At 42.5% G+C, this 20,520-nt stretch overlaps 1 protein-coding gene across 5 annotated transcripts in view; it reads left to right on the plus strand.

Moving 5' to 3' along the window:
- Positions 1-20,520, plus strand: part of LRAT (lecithin retinol acyltransferase) — a 51,842-nt gene that overhangs the window by 24,552 nt on the left and 6,770 nt on the right. The gene's annotated exons all lie outside the window — the stretch shown is intronic.

A 20,520-nucleotide genomic window follows, 5' to 3' on the forward strand; every position in this document is an offset into this window, starting at 1 on the left:
CTGATCATCTGTTGTTCCTATAGCTAGGTTCTGTGCAGATACATTTTCTTTCTTGTATTTTCATTTCATACTTTCCAAAGAATAATCAATTGATATGTTCTATTTTTTTCTCTAAAATTCACCAATAATAATTTAGCCAAAACAAACAGGAAATTCTTCTGGAAGTCTGATCTCTAATGAATTCTGAAACTAAGCTCAGCATATTAAAGGAAGTAATTAAGAAGGCACCCCATTGTGTTTAGATATGCTAGGTCAGCTAAAACGGGATTTTTCTATTTTTATGAGCTTTTGTCAAATTTAAAGCATGTTACATTTTAAAACAAAAATTTAAAAGAATTTGTTAGTAGCAATACTACTCTATAAATATATATTTTTAATTATTCTTCACGTCACTTAAAGATGACTTTTTGAAACAAATGGCCTAGATATGCCAGTAAAATACCTATTCAATTTGCAAAAAAATAATAAGAATAAACACCACAAGTATTTTCCAGTTAAGTGTGTGTGTGTGTGTGTGTGCACGCACAGGGCATATAACATACCAGCCACGTATTAACCATTAATTGTGAAACACTGTAGAGGTCATCTGGTTCATCACCTCACTTCAGAAAGGGCTGCTCCTATTATTACCCCTGGAACATGGTTAGCTAATGTTTTTCTTATCTCTTGCTCTTACACTTTGTTTTTGTTCATTGCAGTCTTAGTCATAACTAGCCTTTTTGTAGTGCTATTTGCCAAGCACTGCCGCACTTTTCACATATTGATTCCTGTAACCCTTAGAGCAACTCTCTTGAATATTCCTTTAAACTCCTTTGTTCTCTTGCTTCTCACTGAACTCAACTCTGACTTTAGATAGAATCTCCTCTCTTTCTTCTTATATTTTTATGTCCATACTTTCTTCTTACTTTTTTTCTTTTTCTGCCCTAGTCCCCTATTTGGGTCACTACTCTATCTTCTGCCATTTCCCCCCTCTTCTCTCCCCTTTTTCCAGCATGTTTACCTTTCCTAAAATCCTTAGCTGGCAGTCTTTTCAGGGCCCTGAGCTCTCAAGGTATGAGAGTGAGTGCTCAGCACTCCCAAGCCTGAGCCAAGCACTTGTTCCCATCTCTTTGAGGGCAGAAATCTAATGGGCTTGCAAGTAACACTTGCAATAAATGGTGCCCCGTGCCAGTTTAGGTCCAGAGATAATCACTCAGTCAGTTAGATTGCTATTCAGATTTGCCATTTTGTGAGAAATAAAAGCCCACCCTCTCTGATGAGTATTTCAAGTACGTTCTTCCCAGAAAAGATCTTTTAGAGCAGTGCTTAAGCAATTTTGAGCTTGCATCAGTCACCTGGAGGGCTTGTTAAAACAGATTGCTAAGTGCACCCCCTTCTGCAGTGGAAATTGGACATTTGCAATTCTGACTGACTATGCAGATGCTGCCTGCCCACAGGTCACTGTTGGAGGAGCCCTGCTTTGCAGTTCTTTTCATTTTTCTAATCTCTAACTTAAATGATTCTGGCTTCACTCCAAGGTTATATGTATTATATTTACATCAGTGATGTAATTTCACATCAGCCCTATTAAAGATCCTTGTAGGAGGTAGCATCTAAGCCCAAGCACCGTGTCCTGCATGTAGAAGGACCTCATTAGCATATTTTGAGTTATTATCAGTTCATTCAATGAGCATTATTTTTTAGAAGTCTAACTGACCTACCGAGGGTCTTTCAGCACTTATTAATTCACTTATTCCTCCTCACAACCTAATGATACTGGGCAGGAGGTACAGCACACAGTGAAGAAATAATTTACCCAAGGTCATGGTAGTCCAGCCAGGATTCAGCCAGGCAGTGTAGCTCCCAGATCTGTGCTTTTGATGATGACACTACATTACCTTACCTCTCAGAGCAGTGCCCATTCACAGTCTTCATCTCTGCCGCGAGGTGACACTCTCCCTTGCATTATTTCTTTTGGCAGAGTCAGACATTTTTGCTTCCAAGATATAATGGGATGTGTGGTGCATGTGGGCTTGAGGCTTCACCTTCTTCTAGCTCTAATACACTTAAAGCGATTGATATTTAAAAAATATGAGTCAATCTTGGCCAACATTTCATCCTTTGAGCTTTTTGAAACAAATGGCCTAGATATGCCAGTAAAATACCTATTCAATTTGCAAAAAAATAATAAGCTACTAAAGGACCTCACATTATTCTCTTGTCACACGTGGCCCTGGATTGTTACAGAAGACTGGTCTACATCCTGTAGGGCAGAAATATCTGTTCAGGAAGTCAGGAAATAGATAAAAGAAGTCTGGGGAGAATTCTGTATCCCCTGACATTCATGAGAGGACTTTTCTTTTTGAAAATAATTGCATTAATTATAAAAGTATGATTAATAACAGTTCTTACATAATGTTCAATCTCTTCATTAAGCCCATATCCCACCTGGTTATATGTAGAAGGAAAAAATGGGTCAAATTTATATATGTATATATATTTTAAAGATTTTATTTATTTATTTGACAGAGAGAGAGAGCACAAGTAGACAGAGTGGCAGGCAGAGGGAGAGGGAGAAGCAGGCTCTCCGATGAGCAGTGAGCCTGATGCGGGGCTCAATCCTAGGACCCTGGGATCGTGACCTGAGCTGAAGGCAGCCGCTTAACCGACTGAGCCACCCAGACACCCCAGGTCAAATTTATATTGACAGTCATTAACTTACAAAGGAAATAGTAACCTAGGCAGGTTCTCTTATTTAAAATTAATCGTTGCTTAAAATAACACATTTAGAAATTGCTCTTAAACATGGATTTTATTCATTTGAGTAATAACAAATGTATTTTTTTAAAGATTTTATGTATTTGTTTGAGAGAGAGAGAGAGTGCACAAGCCTGCAGGAGCAGGGGGGCAGGGGCAGAGGCAGAGGGAGAGGGACAAGCAGACTCCCAGCTGAGTATGGAGCCCTACTTGGCTGGATTCCAGGACCCTGAGAGCATGACCTAAGCTGAAATCAGATACTTAACCGAGAAGCCACCCAGGCACCCCATGAATGTGTTCAGTACTATGTAAAATTGGTAGCTGAAATTGCACAGTGGAAAAACAAAATCAAAGCCTAGTTGTTTCAATTCCTCAAGGTAAAAAGTCTAAGAGGAAATAATAATCCTCCCTGATACCAGTCTGGTGATTAACATAATATATGCTACAAAATGAACATATGAAGAAAATGAAAAATTGTTTTAAAACATTGACCATCAAGCTATCTTCTGTCAGTCTTAATGCTAGGACAAATATTGAATGTGTAAATTCTTTTATCAGTGCCTATATAATCAATCATGATATTTATTCTATATCCTTAATAATTTTATTGCTTTTATACATCCTTGCATAATTGCAATTATATTCATTTTTTCCACATTATTATTCAAGAAACTAACAAAAACAATATTTAAAATACCATAAGGAAAATATTTCGTTACTAGATGACAGTATCTCTACCATATCCAAGCTGTTCATCTAACTTTCCCTTTTCATTTAATTTCATTTAATTTCCTCTTTTCTATTACACTCTCATGAACTATCTATTGAGATATTCTGACTTCAGCATATACTTTGTGGTATATGGTTTGGTCCATGCTCAAAGGCTAAAGCTTGAAGGCAAAAATCTTAGGGGAAAAAAAATAACGTCTTGATACCAGCCTCATGATGAACATAATATGTGCTGTGTGTAGACTTCTTGCTTTCTACCACTGATTTTGCACCCTGGCAAACAGTTTTGAATTTTAAGGCTGATAGCAGTCTTCCAGTGCTAGTGCTGATGCTATAGCAAAGAAACTGGAAGGATGTTTCTGTACGTTAAAATGCAAGTTTCACCAGGGCATGAGTCTTCTTCCGCTAATTGTCAATGAAGCAGTGGGGAAAATCAACCTAGGACTGGTGGAAGCCCATTGCTGACATCATTACTACTGCTGATACATGGGAGGATAGACCAGTAACTGTCGGATGGTGGCTGGAAGAACCTATGGCTAGACTCTAATCAGAGCTTTAGAAAGAGGGATTGCTAATATATGGCACCGGACACACTTGTCCATAAGAACCATACTATACCCATTCTGTAAAACGCTCTTCAGCTAAAGCTGCTGTTGTCAAGGACATGCTTTTTACCTTTCATCCATGATGCGTGCGTGTATTTAAAATGCCTTCCAATTCTACGAGGACCCCTATGGGGTTAGATTAGAGGTATCAGGATAAACTCATGGTTTTTAATATGTAAAGACAGACATGGAAATAAATAAAGATTACAATGTATGTGGGCATGTATATACATACATATATGCATACCACAATTTTTTTCTGTCAGCTGAGAGGGCCTAGAAGCAGTAGTAATGAATATACCAAGTATCCAGATTTTTATTTCTAAATATCATTCTACACTAGGAGGAACAAGGGCTGTGTGGATAAATGGTTGATTAAGGATTTGGGTAGAAAAGAAAAAGATAAGCTTGGAACATCTTATGGTAGGAGAAAGTGGAGAAATGCTCAAAGAATGAGAGACAAATCCAAAGAATACACAGGCCAATCTGAAGAAGCTCCCACAAGACAAACTTGTAATAATTTGACCATCAAAATAAATAATATATTAATGGATTATAACCCACTGAATAAAATAAGAATACAATGAGGTATAAAATAATATTAATAAGTAGGGGAGAATGGAAAGGTCTTCCTTATGATAGAAATCTAATTTCTTACTGTAGAAAGGATAATGGAAAATAGGAAAATTACCATTTGACAATATATTGGATTCCTAGATTCAGTTTCAATGCAGCAAGATCAGAGTACAGTTTTCCCTAAACACCAACAATTGGCTGGCCACCAACTCCAAATGGGTGTCCTACAATTCAACTCAATTCTGACACTATCTACCTAGAGATGGCAAACCAGGACACAACAACCTGGAGATTCATGCAGGTTATGGGCTCAGCTCTACAGGACTCTTCCCCTCCACCCCCAAGTCAGATGCTAGTCTAAAGCCTAGGTCATTACCTGTACTTCTGACTGACTGGCTATAAATCAGATGTTCCCATAATTCCCTCCTTGGGTTTGACTGATTTGCTAGAGCGGCTCACAGAACTCAGGAAACCCATTTATTCACGAGATTACCTACTTACTGTAAAAGGATACAACTCAACAATAGCCAGATGGAAGAGATACATTGAGCAAAGTGTGTGGGAAGACAACAGAGCTTCTGGGCTCCTTCCAGGCATGGCAGTCTCCCTGCATCTCCAGGTGTTCACCAACTTGGAAGCTCTAGGAACCCTTATTCCTTGGAGTTTTTATGGGGGCTTCATTACATAAGCATGGTTGATTAAATCATTGACCATTGGTGACTGATTTAACCTCCAGCCATTCCCTCCTCAGCGGCAGTCAGGGGGTTGGGACTGAAACTTCCAACCTTCTAATTACATGGTTTGTTCCTCAGGTGACAGCCCCCATCCTTAGGTGATCTAGGGGCATTGCAAAAGTCACCTCATTAACATAACAAAAGACACCTTTATTGCTCTCATCACTTAAGAAATTCCAAAGGTTTTAGGAGCTTTGTGTCAGAAATGGGAGGAAGACCAAATATATTTCTTATTATAAATCACAACATTGTAGGCAACCATCTTGGTAAGAACTGATTCAGGCAAGAATCAGCAGTGGATGCTAAAACTGTGGTAGAAAGTTAGATACCACCAGGACATAGAAATAGTCTCAACTGAGCAAAGTTAGCATCACTAGCATCAGTGCCTTGCAGGCTGAGACCAACCGGGAGCACGCCTAGAGTTGAACAAGCTGGGATTATGAACGGTGGCAGTAAGGAAGAATGCACCCCCTGGGAAACCATGGGGTGGTTCGGTGAGAGGGTGTTAGGTAACTGGAGGGGGTAGAGAAAGCGGTTCTTGACTGGAAGCTGTCAGGAAGTGTGGGTAATCCTATCGTTGGGTATCTCTGGAAATCTTAGGCAGAAGGAAGGAAGAGTAGGGCTGAAGCAGAGCTGTAATTGACAAAGCAGCCCCAGGGTTGCATATTTTAGCCAGGAGAGAGGGAGGAGCCTTGGCCTTTTGTGCAATGATGACAGCGTTCATTGTTTTGTCTGTGTTCAGACATGATAATGGAGGGGTCTTGTCACAAGGTCGCAGAGTGGCCTTGACGAATACTGATGTTCTGTGAAACAGTTTATGTTCAACACAAGAACACCAAGCTCTGGCTGTCAGGGCATCTCCTAGCAATCCCAAGGCCTGGCTGGTGGCATTCTCAGATGCCAGGTGTCAGGGACTGCTTTTCTCTTTCTCGATAGTAACCCCTTAACCAGAATCAACCGGATCAACATCACGGGCCTACTGATATGAAAAGGAAAACAACAGTACTCTTGTGGCATTTCTGCCAAAAATGCATACCCTGAACCTAATCAAGAGGAATATCAAACACAAATTGGTGGATATGCTACAAAAGAGCGGGCCTGCATTCCTCAAAAATGTCCATGTTGTGAAAGAAAGAGGTTGAGGAGTTGTCCTAGACTAAAGGAGATGAGCCAACTATAGCAACGGACTCCAATCAATGAATTGGAATTTTCTTTTGTGATAGCAGACCTTACTAGGATAATTGGCAAATCCTAAATAAATCTGTAGTTTAGATCATTGTAGTGATGTTAATTTTCTGATTTTGATAATGATACTGTGATATTTAAGAGAATGTCTACTTTTAGGAAGGACGTTGAAGAATTTAGGGGTAATGGGGCATCATATCTACAACTTACTCTCAAATAGTTCAGAAAAAAATGCATATATATATATATGTATGTGTATATATGTGTGTGTGTGTATACAGAGAGAGAAAGGATAAAGCAAAATTTGGAAAATCTGGGTGAAGAATACATGAGAATTCTTTACATAATTTTTGCAACTATTTGTAATTATATCAAAAGTTAAGAAGAAAAAATGCCTTTCTCTTCCCATTTACAAGTGCTTTTCTTTTTTGAGTAAAGGTTATCTTGGGTGAGGTTCAGCCTTGGTGTTTCACTTACTGCATTTTTTTGTTTTTAAGAGAGAGAGAGAGAGCATGAGCAGGGAGGGACAGAGAGCATATTAAGCAGGCTCCACGCAGAGCCTGATGCAGGGCTTGATCTCACAACCCTGAGATCATGACCTGAGCCTTAATCAGGAGTCGGTGGCTTCACGGACTGAACCATTGAGGCACCCCACACTCAGGGCATTCTTGAGTAAAAGATCTATTTATATGCATATTTACATCTAAATCTCCTTCCTTAATTTTTTTTTTAAGATTTTATTTATTTATTTGACAGAGAGAGAGAGAGCACAAGCCAGGAGACAGAGGGAGAGGGAGAAGCAGGCTTTCCGATGAGCAGAGAGCCCGATGTGGGGCTCGATCCCAGGACCCTGGGATCATGACCTGAGCCGAAGGCAGCCGCTTAACCGACTGAGCCACTCAGACGCCCCTCCTCTCTTAATTTTTTACGGCTATAATAAGGCTGGCATGGGGTTTCCTTGGGAGGTAGCCACTTCCTTTAGCAGCACTTATATTTGGTAAAATTTATTATAGTTCATCTTTTCTTAATTGTATAGATACAGATTGCTAGGAACATATGTATTGACCTTTGTTTTGAAAAATTCTCTTGGTGGTAGAAGCACCACCTCACTGAGGAGTGATCCATAAGTGAGCACCTAAACACTGAATGTTTTCCCTTTTGTGTCTTCTCCATGTGTTGTTGACATTAGCTTGTATCGACAACATTCTATAAAATATAACTATGCACTAATACTACAGAATTTTCCCTTCAGAATGAGGAAGAAAATAGGAGGGAAGTCTCTTTGGAGAACGTAGTGCAGAGAGTTATCTTCATTATGAATGTTGCTTTGAAAACTTAGATCTCAAGATTTAAGAAAACAGTTCGTATATGATTTAATCTCGAAGCTAGAGAGTATTTGGTATTCTATAGATTAAGGAAAGCCACTATTTGAGGTAAAGAAAGTTATTATGTATTATTGTTGTCCAGAACCAGTTAAGCCACCCATGAACTATGGAACTGGCTTGAAATACGACTGGGTCATCCTGAGAAGGAACTCAAATCAGTAACTAACTCAGTTCAGTGTATCACTTAGTCTTGAAATTTGCTTATGACTTTGAAACATTGCTACATTTAGATCTTCTTTTTTTTTTTTTTTTTAAAGATTTTATTTATTTGACAGAGAGAGACAGAGCGAGAGGAAGAACACAAGCAGGGGGAGTGGGAGAGGGAGAAGCAGGCTTCCCGCCTAGAGGGGAGCCTGATGCAGGGCTCCATATCAGGACCCTGGGATCATGACCTGAGCCGAAGGCAGACGCTCAACGACTGAGCCACCCAGGCGCCCCCATTTAGATCTTCTTAATGATCATTGACAACTAGTGTAGCTTTGTAATTCTTTTTTTTTTTTTTTTAAAGATTTTATTTATTTATTTGAGAGAGAGAGAATGAGAGAGAGCACATGAGAGGGGGGAGGGTCAGAGGGAGAAGCAGACTCCCTGCCGAGCAGGGAGCCCTACGCGGGACTCGATCCCGGGACTCCAGGATCATGACCTGAGCCAAAGGCAGTCGCTTAACCGACTGAGCCACCCAGGCGCCCATAGCTTTGTAATTCTTAATAAAAGTGTTACAAAATCTTGTGTAGTGGGAGTTTCTCGTAAGTTCTCACATATATATGTATGAGTCGCCTTTCCATGAGGACTCCACTATCAACCTCACTGAGCCCCATTACCTTTTGTCAATGACCTGGGGTTGGGCAGAATTGCAAAGAAGAACAGCTTCAGTCAAGGTGGTTCTCAAGGCGTGAGGGCCACTTGCCTGAAAATCACCTGGGGTGCTTGTTAGAATGAAGATTCCTGCCTATACCTCAGACCTATTCAGTCAGAGGCTGTTGATGGGAGGCTCCGGGAAGTGATCCTTAGGTATCTTACATGGGAAAAACATTCTCAGTAAAACTTGCCTGAAAGGAAACTTGTAACAGTGAATGTACTTTATACTCTTTTACATCTCTTTCATATTTTTTACCACATCACATATTAATATCTCAAACATGAAAAACCATAGAAATGATTTTATTTGATTTAAATCTTAGGAGGCTAGAAGTACATAAATTATCCTAAATGCAGCTTCTCTGTAGCTCTGCTGTTTTTCAATCCATCGTTGGAATTACTGGAAGCTCATGAAGTCATTCTAAGATTCCGTCATTGGTTAAAGAAACGAATTGTAAAGTTGCTCAAAACGACACACCTCTTCAGCTGTGCTTCTTGTCTAAGCCCATAACCTACCCGATGATGAAATTCAGATACTTGTCATCGTATGGTAAATCCTTAGCAAAAGGAAAATATAAAAAATTAATCTCATTTTCTTCCTCCCATACACCTGTTTCTAGTCCTCCCTTCCTCCTCCTCTTACTGTTGGTCCAGTTGCTCCAGTAAGGACTTGAGAGTCATGCTGGACCCACCTTATTCCTCTCACCACTCCTGCCACCACCACTACGTCCAGGTTACCAGCCTTGGCAGTTTGTCTCCAGAAATATCTTTCATCTTTTTTCCATGCCCCTCCATCTCCTTTCCCCCTCGCCTTATTCTAGCTCTCTTCCCTGGACCACTACGTGTCCATCCAAGTGGCCTCTGCCTCCAGTTTCTCTCTCTTTGCCCTTCAATCCATTCTCCACCCTGCCCTCAGAGTTATCTTGGAGCAAATCATTCCCCTTCTTGTAAGCCCGCACTGGCTCTCTGCTCCCTATGGAGTAAAGCCTGAATTCCCAGTGCGGCATGGGAGGCCTTCGTCAGCTGGCCACCACAAACTCCCAGTGGGAGCTCTAACCGCTATTCAGAGAAGCACACACTTTATATTCTAGTTGAACTTGCAAAATACACCAAAGGCTTTTTAAAAATCTTGCTTTATTCATGCTGTGCCTTTGCCTGAGCTCTTGGCACCAACCAGGTGCCCCCATGTACCTGGCAAACTCTGACTCCTTGTGGTACAGCTTAGGTGCTACCCCTTCTCTCCCTTTTCTCGCCCCAAGTAAAAATGGTTGTTCCCTCAGCAGTGTCCCAGGACTGTTAGTGTCTGCTTCTGTTCAGCACATCACACTGAATTATGGAAGCTTTATTTAGGTCCGTCTGCTCCCTGCCGAATGGCTCTGTATTTCATTAGGAAGGGGGCTGAATCTCACTCACTGTTGTACTTCCGGGTGCGCACACAGAACCTGAGACTCACCTGGAGATCAACAATATTTGTTGAAGTGGATTAGAGATTAGAATCCTTCCATCTCCATTTCTAGAATTTCCTACTACCCTACGGATCTTTGCTGCCTCTTACAAATTTCCATGAGCGCTATGGGCAATCAGTAGACTGTTAAATGTGTTCCAGAAAGAAAATTATCATTTCTTGAGTTCTTCCTAAGTATATGTTCTCAAAGAACATATACATATTATTTTTTTAATCGTTACAACAACCTTATGAGGTATCCATCATTTTTATTAGCATTCTCATTTGAAAGTGGAGATAACTCGGACCAGAGGAGTTAAACCACTTGCCCAAGGTCACAATGCTATGAAAATAAAAGAGCCAGGATTTGAACCCAGGCAATTTGGCTACAGAGTAGACATGCTTGAACACTGTATCATCCCATTTTCATTCCCATTACGTGAGAACTATGGACACTCAATAGATTTGCCTAGCCCTTTCTATTGCCTGACTCTGACCCCTTGGTCTGATCCAGCCTCCCCCTGGCTTCTTAATTATTTGGGAGAAATAAATACAGGCTTCTTCAGAATTAGGCAAATATTATAAGTAGGTATACTTCATCTAATCTATTAGGCTATAAAAACATGGAAACATTTTATTGATATGTACAATTTTTGGATATATAATCTGTAATTTAAAATTAGTTAAATACAACATAAATTATGCTAATATTTTATTATTTTATGACATTTGACAATTTTATAAATTTGACATTTGGCTAATGAGAAAATACTAATCTTTCTTAATCTTAATCATCTTTCTCAAAAAGGTATGTATGGAATGTCAGAGTCAAAAGGACTTTGCGGTTCACTCAGAAAGATGACTCTAGATCCAAAGTAATACAATCTTAAAAACAGGAATAATTTTGAAATATTAACCAACAAGATTTAAGGTTCTCAACTAATTCAAATAAGTGTAACTTCATAACCAAAACTGTAAATGTTAGATAAAATTTAAATGGGAGTTCTATTGAATGCCCACTGTGAACTCAGAACACTTAGGAATACTTAGTTTTGATGCATTTCTTTTTTTTTTTTTCCAAGGTATTTTTTTTTATTCTTATGTTAATCCCCATACATTACATCATTAGTTTTAGATGAAGTGTTCCATGATTCATTGTTTGTGCATAACACCCAGTGCTCCATGCAGAATGTGCCCTCCTCAATACCCACCACCAGGCTAACCCATCCTCCCACCCCCCTCCCCTCTAGAACCCTGTTTGTTTTTCAGAGTCCAGTTTTGATGCATTTCTGGATAATATTGCTAAAATGAGGTTGTTTTAAGTCACTTTTGGTCAATAACCTTGGAAATAAACTTTTTTTTTTTTACAATATCAATAATTACTCTTATTTATTCTTCCTGAATTTGGCATTCTGAAAAAAGAACAAAGTGATACCTATTCTACATTGAAAGATTAAATAAGCAGAGAAAAATCTTGAAGATTTCTTCCATTTAATCTATAAAGTAAAATACTGGGCTAAATTATTATTATTATTATTTTTGAAGTAGGCTGCATGCTGAGTGTGGAGCCCAACATGGGGCTTAAACTCACGACCCTGAGATCAAGACCTGAGCTGAGATCAAGAGTCAGAGCCAGGGCGCCTGGGTGGCTCAGTTGGTTAAGCAACTGCCTTTGGCTCAGGTCATGATCCTGGAGTCCCAGGATGGAGTCCCATATCGGGCTCCCTGCTCAGCAGGGAGTCTGCTTCTCCCTCTGACCCTCCCCCCTCTCATGTGTTCTTTCTCTCTCTCAAATAAATAAATAAAATCTTAAAAAAAAAAAAAAAGTCAGAGCCCACCAGGTGCCCCAAATACTTGATTAAATTATAATTGTCATTTTTTTGAAAGACAAAAACCAGAAAGTGTTATTTGAAAACCAAATGGTACAGCCATAAAAGACATGCAGGAGTCCCCCTTATCTTTGGGAGATAGTTCCAAGTCCCCCAGTGGATGCCTGAAACCACAGATGCTACCAAACCCTATATATACTATGTTGTTTTCCTATACATACACACCTATGATAAAGTTTAATTTATACAATTAAGTGCAGTAGTAGATTAACAATAATAACTAATGATAGAACGATTATAACAATAAACTATAACAAAGGTTATGTGAATGTGGTCTCTCTCAAAATATCTTATTGTGCTGTACTCACCCTTCTTCCTCTTCTTGTGATGAGGTGAGATGATAAAAAGCCTCCATGATGAGATGCAGTGAGGTGGAAGACGTAGGCACTGTGATGTAGTGTTAGGCTACTAATAACCTTCTGAGGATGTCAGAAGGAGGATCATCTGCTCCTAGACTGTGGTTAACTGTGAATAACTGAAACCAAATGAAGCAAAACTCAGATGGGGGGGGCACTGTATAAGAAAATCTGGTCCCTCTAATCAAAAGTAAAAACAAGGGCTGGAAGAGCCATCGTTTGAGGAAACAGAGTTGAGATTGTCATCTTATATCTGACTTGGCAGTGAGGCATGGAGAATGACTGTCTCTAGCTATTGCTAGATTGAATTCCAGAGAGTTCAGGAGGTGAAGAGACAATGAGAGTCATCAGCAGGGAGGGTAAATGGATACTGTCACCACTTTTGTACATGAGGTGACAGGACATGAGTTGAACCAATTTACTTAGAATCACAAAGTGAGTTGTGACAATATTTTGGGTGAAATTGGACTGAATGTAGGAAATCTAATGAAGTCAAGGATGTCTAAGTTTGGCTAAACCTTTGGGTCTAGCACCACTCTATAATGGCTCCCCTCTTGGTATGGCCTGCTGACTGTGGCCTGACACCCTGAGGTTCACAGCATGGCTGGTTTGGTTATTTACCCTTCTGTGGAGGAAGGTCATCAGTGGAAAAGACAAGTCATCTCACAGGCCACTCTCATGCTGACTGTAAGCCTGCATTCTCAGGTTCCAGAATGCATTTAGGATTCTGATTTTCTGGATGCCATCTGATCCGCAAAGATTAGAGCCAGTGGGGATGGTGCCCTTAAACGATACCATAAAAAAATATCAGAACCCTCTCTTCAAGATTAACACCTTCCAGAATTACATAAGAGAGATAAAAGAATAACAGGAAAAGAGAAAGTGTAATAGATATGTGTTAGAACACGAAATAGATATGACCAAAGGGCAAATATCTTGGTTTATTCTTTTTGAAAGTTAAACTAAATGAACATTAAAATTACAGTGATTTCTGATTTAAACTTCTATTGGATGAAAACAATTACACAGATTTTAATTCATCTTTAAAGAAAAATTTATTGAATTTATTTTCTGTGTTAATTCTGTGTGATCCAAGTTCGGTTCCACTTACATGCTTTTTTTGTTTGTTTGTTTGTTTTTAAGTAATCTCTGCACCCAACATGGGGCTTGAACTCACAACCCTGAGATCAAGAGTCTCATGCTCTACTGACAGGGCCAGGCAGGCACCCCCCACGCCTGTGCTTTCCATGTAAAGAATGGTGTAAATAAAATGCAAGTAATCCAACTTAATGGGAAGTCACTGTAGAGGGCAACCAGGAAAAAAATAAGTGAACTTAATTCAAACATGAAGGTTTGTGCCTACAGAGAACACAGGCAGCCTGATTCTTAAAGAGATATCTATCCACTTGGACGTCTTTCAGTTAAGAAGTTTGCAACAATTTAAAATCAAATCCCCCCCCCCTTTTTTTTTATAGTTGCTTGAGCTATTTAGGTATGAGTCAGCTTTAGCTGAACCACACTGAATTTTGTTTTAGTGTGGGGTGGGTTAAGAGTCAATGTAATTACAAAAATACCAGAATGATATGCTTACTTCCCTTCAAATTCAGTTTAGCAATCAAAGAGATATTATTCTTTTCAAGAACATATCAGTAATATATATTGCTACAAAATATTGATGAAGCAGTGTGTTTATATCATTTAAAGTTTCTGTATGATCAAACATACGTAATCAAAGGAGCCACTGATTATCATCACCAACTGCGACCAAACTTTTGCCCTGTCTCCTGCCCTTCTTGTGGAATGACTGCTTCACTGGAGTATGAGTGATTTCTCTCACTTTTTTTTTTTTTAATTCAATGAGGCATTGCATTGTTTAAAGCAGTTATTTGTGAATTCTACTTAGATTTTCTAAGTACCAGACAGTGATTTACCTTCTTTTTCTGGTAATTACTTCCTGTGAAAACTCACCAAGAACAATAGTTAAAACTCTCTGAAGGGCCTGAGTAATCTGATTTTTATAAGCCCCAGGACCACTCACACTTGGAGGGTTTAGAGAGCATCTCATTCTATTCCAGTTCAGGACACTTTATATTTGAGGTCCTCTAGGCCCCAGGAGCCTCTGAGATCTCATACACCATCAGATAGGAGCATCTAAAGCTAAGGCTGATATTAAGAAAGTTCAGCATTCAGTTACCTGTCTTTATATCCTTAGAATGTCTATGCATTTACAAAGGATTTTTGAAATATAATTAATAACATGGCATTTATCACTGTTCCTAGTACTTAGCATTACTGGTGATCGCCAATACTGTCCTGTTTGGGTGATAGCAATCCCTCATTTCTCTGTATATTTTATATATGAATACAGTGGTGGTGTGTTTGCCTTTCAAATATGCAGCCAAAGTCTATTGTTAACAAATCTGGGTCACCAAATGTTGATATTTACTATCGCCTCACAATGACAAGTTAAAATTGAAAGGAAGCAAGCAAGAAGTTATGAAGAAGTCCCATGGCTTGCCATTTATCATTTGTATTTTGAAATGAAATGTGCTTTACAGGTCGTGGGGCATCTCGAAATTTTTAGTCATTCCTTGGTATTATGTCATTTGATCGTTTCAAACATGGACATTTGGGGGGTTTGTATGTTTTGAGAGGCATCTTCAAACAAAAGACTGGCCTTTGTCTCTGCTTTTATGAATTATGAACGACTTCGTCGGTGGTGAGCAGCCGGAGGAGCCGAGCTCTGTGGAAGATTCCGGATCTCCCCAGTGTGATTCTCCCCAGGCCCACTGTCATACTGACTGTCCCTCTGTGGTTGTGCTCAACGCCAGAGCTCTTATGTGCCTACTTTCTGCTCACACTGTGGCTCTGGGTTGAGTCATCAGGAGGGCCTCTTAGTGGAAGCATATTCTTTGTCTGCACTGCATTCTTGGATAACTGTGCTGTGAAAGCAGAAAGGAAAAGCACCCCTGCCTTTGTTTTTCTGAAGAATAATACAAATGATGTGCTAGATGATGCATTATGTTATGGATCTTCATATATTGATACAGTATATTTGATAGTGTTTAGTCCTCCAAGCATCCCTTTGAAATATGATTCCCATTTTAGAAAATGACATTGAGGCTCAGAGGTGACTAGTGACTTGTCTGAGTTCATTTCGCTGTAAATGGCACTATAAGGCCTTCGACTTGGGATTTTTGCCTTCTTCCTCTATGTCACAGCTGCCTCAACCTGTTACTCATTTATATGAAGCTGTATTTACTTTGGTCATGATTCTTGATAGTAAATGTACATTCTTCGTTTTTTGCTCAATGTTCTTATTTTATGGTTAGCAAAACAAACAAACAAAAAACCCCTAAATCCTGTCTGGCTGGAACTGCAGCCTTTAATCTTTCTAAAGGCAATAGGCAGGACTGAGGCCCTCATAATAAGGTGCTAGCCAACCAGGAAGGAAGCTGGGGAAGGAAGTCCTCCTCCCAGGAGGTAATTGATTCCTAACACTCTAGGTAGCACTGAGTCTGGAGGCTCCATGAAAAGGTGTCTGCTCTTTCCCCCTGTTTCCAGAGGGAAGTGCACAAAGCCTTTATTCTCCCCACTCCCTTAGAATTAGCCAGTCAGGGCCTATGTGTCCATGGGGCCAGACCTGAGCATTTTGTAAATGAACTGAAGGCAGAAGGATAGCTCAGAAGAAAAACAAATGGTAAGATTATTGTTATTTATGTGCCCCTAAATTTAATAATTTTAAAAATCTAAGAACAACACAAAATAATCCTAAAGGAGGGCAATAATTTTGAAACATGAAGTTTAGAAAACCGCATTTATCAGTCTTAGGGGCCAGGGGAAAGAAGGTGTAAGAGGTAAGAAGTCTGGGATAACCGAGGTGCTGCTTCTGAGCTCATGCCCTTGGGCAAGACCTGAACACCTAGGTCTAGCGAGGGTGTGGAACTACATGGCCACTCAAGTGCTGGGGTCTTATTGGCGAGAGAAGGCTATTAACCAGAATCTTCACCAGACCTTCCTCACCATTGCAGTAAAATAACTGACGCTAAAAATTAGACCCCCACTAGAGAAGCAGGGAAATGAGGTCCAAATTAAAAAGAAAAGGCGTGGGATCTAAGTTTAGGGTTAGGTATTTCATTGAACTTCCAAGGCAAGCACAGCACCTGACATACAGAAGGTATTGAATAAATGAATGGATGACAGGTGGATGGACCGATGGAAGGTCAGTCCTTCCCCAGTGGTGATGGACCTGGGGGCAAAGAAGCATGTGGTTGAGTCCTGATCCACACCAACACAGTGATGGAGGCAAAATTATAAGCATCAATTTCTTCCTGTGTAAAATGGAGATGATACTTCACAGGGTAATGATGAAGTGAGAAAATGCTTTCAGGGCCCAGCACATAAGAAGCACAGAATTTTGTGATCATATCCTCTACTCTAAAGACTCCTCTGAGGAACAAGGAGTCTCCAGAGGCAAGAAGTGTGCAGGTAGGAAATCCGTTAGCCTTCCAGATTTCTGCTGGACTCTGCACTTTGTCTCTGAGAGTGGGACCTCTTTCTCCTGGGATCCATGATGAGATCAAGGGCTCCTAGATGAAGCCCAGAAGTCAGGTGGGCTCTACGAGCCCAATTTCAGCCTCCTTTGCACAGGAACCCAGCAGAGTCTTGGCCTGTACAGCTGGGAGAAATGGACCCAGGCTTGAGAACTGCAGGTGGGGATGCTATCACTGTCTAGTGGGAGGATAGGGAAGCGGTGGCTGAGGTGAGAGTCGGTGGACCTTTCAGTGAAGTCCGTGTGTTGACCTGGAAAGCCTCAGCTCTTTTAGAATCCCCAGGCCAGACCTGGCGACCCATTTGCGCGCATTTAAGGCATTTGAACATGGAGACTTGTTGAATGTAGCTGACTTTCATACAGTCTGGAAAACAAGAGGTCTTTCTAGCAACCCATGGGGATGCTCCTTCTTCTAAAGGAACGGTTTCTGGTTTAGGAAGGAGAAATTTCTTTTTTCTTTTCTTCTCTTTTTTTAGATTTATTTATTTATTTTAGAGAGACAGAGTTTAGAAAGTGAGGGGGGAGGGGCAGAGAGAGAGCCTTAAGCAGACCCCACACCGAGCGCGGAGCCCCACACCGGGCTGCATCTCAGGACCATGAGATTCCAACCCCAGCAGAAACCAGGAGTCCCACGCTTAAAAGGATTGCTCCACCCAGGCACCCCCAAGGAGAAATTTCTAATGTTAGATTTTTCCTGGGCCTTTCCTTCTAACAGCATTGTCCCTTCCCAGTTTAGCTAAAACTGATGCAGACTATTAGTGGGAGTGTGACTATTAGCATATAAGCATATTTATGAAGTGTACCTCTAGGGAGCAATCAAAAACTGACCGCTGAGCCACAAAAATATATACAGGTCTGAGAACGTCGAGAGTTGCCTTTTGTAAGGTAGGGTTACCATGGGGAGGGCAAATCCGTTGAGCCTACAAGAGCTCATTCGAGGACGCTGCATTTTTTCAGTTGAGAAGCAGCCTGATCTTCCCTAATTACTCCCCGCTTAAGAGGTCTCAGACGACTTCAAAAACACGACAAACGGAAATGTTCTACAGCCGCCTTTGGGTTATCCAAGGCCGAGTTTCCTCAGGCGGGGCATGGGAAATGCAAATCAGCTTGGCACTGCCTATCTTTCACAAAACCCTGAGTGGGGATGAGGCTATGGAAGGTCTAGAGGTGATTTCTTACTTAATATTTTTTGCTCTGAAAGAGTTCTCTTTTGGAGCCGGAAGGCAGTCCTCCATACTTTTGTCTCCGCAAATTCCCCAGGTGGAGACAGTCGTAGGCGTTAATAAGCCGCATTAGTGACCACCAGAGACGGAAATCACTAATTACTAAGTCTCCTTTGATCTCCCCCCAGCCGTCTGGCTCCTGACACTGGAGGTTCCGGCATCTATGCTTTCTTAGAACTGTACCAGCCTAGTGTGTCCAGAGCCTTGGAGTCGGACGTGGGATCTGCAGTTTAACGTGTGCGCGGAGATCGGGATCAGATTTTTAAAAATTTCCACAGACTCCCCAGATTTTAAATCCCGCGGCTGAGCTGGTGTGTGGCTGGAAGCTAACTGACGCCCACGTGCGGAGGTGTTTGATTAATTTCAGCAACTCCGTAGCTCTGCGCTTTAAATTTTGGGGGCAGACTGGGGAAATAGCGATTTAAAATCTCCAGTGCACTGCCTCTCTCCCCTTCGCCATCGTCCTCTTTCGATTCGGTTGTGGGAAATGGAGTTTCCTTCTCTTTGCTGGGACTCTAATGTGATTCGGGATCATTTGTGAGATGAACAAAAGTCACGGGCAAACGGGACGACTGGGGCAGAACGCTGATGGCAGACTCGGGGTAGGAGCAAAGGCCGGGCCTCCGAGGATAATTGGGAGCCAGCCTCCTCCCCGCCTGGTCTCCATGGTCCCCTTCTTCTTCCAGGTAGGATGAATGGCCCTTCATTCATCATCCACAGGCAGCCTCCTCCCCCAGGCGAGCGGAGAATCTGCTTCCCGAAGGAACCTATTAGCCCCGAATTGGGCAGCTTTGGGGAGCCAACCGAGGCTCTCTATTGTGGCCTTTGTCTGCGGAATCGAAGCATTTACATAACGCATTAGCATCGAACTCCGCGCAGGGTCGGGACACCGCGTGCCGAGCCCGGCGCGGACCGCGCGTCTGCAGCTCCCTCACCCGGCTGCTCCCGGGGACCCCCCTCGCCGTTGCGCCTGGGTCACGCTGCGGGCGCTCTGCTCCGGCAAGGAACGCAGTGCCACATCCGTTCTTGGCCAAGCCCGGGCGGCTGCGCTTTGAAAGCGGCAACGTTTTGGGGGGTGAACCGCGCAGGGTCCATCTGACCCTGAGGCCTAAGGAATAAACTTGACATTAATCTGGCTTTCCAGGCGGTCGTTGGGGGCTTCGCCGTTTTTCCGCTGACCGTTGAGAGCCGCGCGCTCAACGGTCACTGGTACGTCCGAGCGCAGAGGCGCCTTGGGTTCCAGTCGCCAGAGCGCGGGACCTGGACGCGCGGGTCTCTGGCCGACCCGCGCGCCAGCTGAGAGCAAAGAGGATTCGGGGCAGGTAAAAGGGAGGACGAGAGGGGGGCGCCTGGGTGGCTCAGTTGGTTAAGCGACTGCCTTCGGCTCAGGTCATGATCCTGGAGTCCCTGGATCGAGTCCCGCATCGGGCTCCCTGCTCGGCGGGGGGTCTGCTTCTCCCTCTGACCCTCCCCCCTCTCATGTGCTCTCTCTCTCTCATTCTCTCTGTCTCAAATAAATAAATAAATAAATAATAAAAAAAAAAAAAGGGAGGACGATCCGCGGCGCGTGGGACTACGTCTCTAGGGAATTTAGGAAGGAATCCGCAGGCTTTGGAGGTGCGCACGCTTCGCGGAGTAAATGCAAACACTTTAGTAAGCCGAGGTCTGTGGGTATCCAACCCTTTAGAGGGAGGTGGTTTGGCTCAGAAATCTCGCCGGAGGGGACTTTTCCACTGAAAACTTTGTCCAGCATGCGCCCCAGTCCAGACAGGTGCAGGAACTTTTTGCGCGGCCGCGCCTCGGCCCCTGCTCTAAACGGCCGCTTAGAGGCCGCAAGAGCTTAGGTCGCGAGTGCCAAGGGGAACCTGCATCTGGAAGCGGGTCTCGAGGAAGAACACCGTACCCGGGGGGCCCGTCAGCCCCCTTCCAAAGAACCCGCGGGCCCGCGCGCCCCTCGCGGGGAGCGGCGCTGGTAACCGGCGCCCAATCAGCGCTCTCGCCGGGTCTGTGACGGCGTTCGGCCCCGCCCCCTTGACTGGGCTAAAAGGCGTCCGAGAAGACTTCAGCCCCGAGCTCCGCGCGCGGCCCTGCGCCCCGACACGGACCCCAGGTGGGTTTCGTAGCTTGTTGCTCTCAGCGCCGGTGCCACTGTCCCCGCGGGCTGCCTCGGTCAGGTCCTCATTCTCCTCAGTCCCCAGGGCGGGGCGGCCAAGCTAATATCCAGGCTTCTCTCCTTTCCGGGGCCACC

The sequence above is a fragment of the Mirounga angustirostris genome, unplaced genomic scaffold, assembly GCF_029215605.1.
Source record: "Mirounga angustirostris isolate CCGP_5_RB_7025 unplaced genomic scaffold, mMirAng1.0.hap1 SCAF_2, whole genome shotgun sequence".
NCBI lineage: Eukaryota > Metazoa > Chordata > Mammalia > Carnivora > Phocidae > Mirounga > Mirounga angustirostris.